Source organism: Callorhinus ursinus, unplaced genomic scaffold (assembly GCF_003265705.2).
Source record: "Callorhinus ursinus isolate GAN/ISIS: 27379988/994484 unplaced genomic scaffold, GSC_fseal_2.0 scaffold12, whole genome shotgun sequence".
NCBI lineage: Eukaryota > Metazoa > Chordata > Mammalia > Carnivora > Otariidae > Callorhinus > Callorhinus ursinus.
Genome location: NW_027397074.1, coordinates 33,986,056 through 33,988,654, shown reverse-complemented (window position 1 = coordinate 33,988,654; position 2,599 = coordinate 33,986,056). Strand labels below are relative to the sequence as shown.

The 2,599-nt window shown below is 39.4% G+C and overlaps 1 long non-coding RNA gene across 1 annotated transcript in view; it reads left to right on the top strand.

Annotated features, from left to right (window-relative positions):
* The window catches only part of LOC141373867 (uncharacterized), a 420,551-nt gene extending 419,937 nt beyond the window's left edge, over window positions 1-614 (top strand). Inside the window, exon 3 of the long non-coding RNA XR_012380242.1 lies at window positions 412-614. This is a non-coding gene — a long non-coding RNA (uncharacterized lncRNA). The remainder of the gene's footprint in view (window positions 1-411) is intronic.
* The last annotated feature ends 1,985 nt before the right edge of the window (window positions 615-2,599 follow it).

The following is a 2,599-nucleotide window of genomic DNA, read 5'->3' as shown; positions in this document are numbered from 1 at the left end:
TGTCATCATCAAGACAGTATGGTACTGGCACAAAAACAGACACATAGATCAATGGAACAGAATAGAGAGCCCAGAAATGGACCCTCAACTCTCTGGTCAGCTCATCTTTGACAAAGCAGGAAAGAATGTTCAATGGCAAAAAGACGGTCTCTTCAACAAATGGTGTTGGGAAAATTGGACAGCCACATGCAGAAGAATGAAACTGGACCATTTCCTTACACCACACACAAAAATAGACTCCAAATGGTTGAACAACCTAAACGTGAGACAGGAGTCTATCAAAATCCTAAAGGAGAATACAGGCAGCAATCTCTTCGACCTCAGCTGCAGCAACTTCTTCCTAGAAACATCGCCAAAGGCAAGGGAAGCAAGGGCAAAAATGAACTATTGGGATTTCATCAAGATAAAAAGCTTTTGCACAGCAAAAGAAACAGTCCACAAAACCAAGAGACACCCGACAGAATGGGAGAAAATATTTGCAAATGACATATCAGATAAAGGGCTAGTATCCAAAATCTATAAAGAACTTATCAAACTCAACACCCAAAGAACAAATAATCCAATCAAGAAATGGGCAGAAGACATGAACAGACATTTTTCCAAGGAAGACATCCAAATGGCCAACAGACACATGAAAAAGTGCTCAACATCGCTCGGCATCAGGGAAATCCAAATCAAAACCTCAATGACATACCACCTCACACCAGTCAGAATGGCTGAACTTAACAAGTCAGATAATGACAGATGTTGGCGGGGATGTGGAGAAAGGGGAACCCTCCCACACTGTTGGTGGGAATGCAAGCTGGTGCAACCCCTCTGGAAAACAGTATGGAGGTTCGTCAAACAGTTGAAAATAGAGCTACCCTATGATCCAGCAATTGCAGTACTGGGTATTTACCATTACCACAAAGATACAAATGTAGGGATCCGGGCGCCTGGGTGGCTCAGTTGGTTGAGTGACTGCCTTCGGCTCAGGTCATGATCCTGGAGTCCTGGGATCGAGTTCTGCATCGGGCTCCCTGTTCAGCAGGGAGTCTGCTTCTCCCTCTGACCCTCCCCCTCTCATGTTCTCTCTCTCTATCTCATTCTCTCTCTCAAATAAATAAATAAATAAATAAATAAATCTTAAAAAAAATAAAGAAACAAATGTAGGGATCCAAATGAGTATGTGCACCCCAATGTTTATAGCAGCAATGTCCACAATAGCCAAATTGTGGAAAGAGCCAAGATGTCCATCAACAGATGAATGGATACAGAAGAGGCGGTATATATACACAATGGAATATTATGCAGCCATCAAAAGGAATGGGATCTTGCTATTTGCAACGACGTGGATGGAACTGGAGGGTGTTATGCTGAGTGAAATAAGTCAATCAGAGAAAGACATGTATCACATGACCTCACTGATATGAGGAATTCTTAATCTTAGGAAACAAACTGAGGGTTGCTGGAGTGGGGGTGGGGTGGGAGGGATGGGGTGGCTGGGTGATAGACATTGGGGAGGATATGTGCTATGGTGAGCGCTGTGAATTGTGCAAGACTGTTGAATCACAGATCTGTACCTCTGAAACAAATAAAGTAATATATGTTAAGCAAAAAAAAAAAAAGAAGTTAGCAAGAGGGGAAGAATGAAGGGGAGTAAGTCGGAGGGGGAGATGAACCATGACAGACGATGGACTCTGAAAAACAAACTGAGGGTTCTAGAGGGGAGGGAGGTAGGGGGATGGGTTAGCCTGGTGATGGGTATTATAAAGGGCATGTTCTACGGGGAGCACGGGGTGTTATGCACAAACAATGAATCATGGAACACTACATCAAAAACTAATGATGTAATGTATGGTGATTAAGCTAACAATAAAACATTAAAAAAATTAAAAAATAAAAAATCAGAACAGATTAATTCACCTATAGTAACTGTTTTTACTACAGACAACTTTCATGAATAAATAAAGCTTATGAGACACAGGCCACGACCTGTTGTTGCCGATTCTAAGAGCAGACCATGCTTTGATGTGAGCATTTCTTAAAAATAACAAAGGAATTAGAGATTCTGAAAAGCAGGCCTCCAGCTTTGTTTTCTAAATTGTTAAAAAGTGGAACAGGAGAGCATGATCCATGCGCATAGAACAAATTCAGATTTTAGCCACTGGATTTGAAAGAAGTGAATTTTACTACTTAAGGATTTTCTAAAGAATAGATGTGTTCAGATAAATGTTAAATGTCACATTACCCATACAATGCATTCAGAATTATATATATTAAGTATTCAATTATTTTGCCAGTAATAATATTTCACAAGCAAAGTCTTATGTTGTGATGTGAATATGTCCAATTCGATCTTTCTTTTTTTATGCCAGTACAGCTCACCAAATACAGGATGTAAATAAAGGTAGTTTTAAGGTTTATTTATTTGGGGGGATTCCAGTAAGGAAACTTATTTTACCATTTGTTTGTATAATTCTTAGTAACAGTTATCAGACTTTCCCAAAATGGACATGTTAATTGAAAACATACTTCTGGACAAATTCATCCAAAAAAAGAAAAAAAAGAATATAGAATTTGAATAGCTGAATGGTTTGACTTTCTAATGTCATGCAAT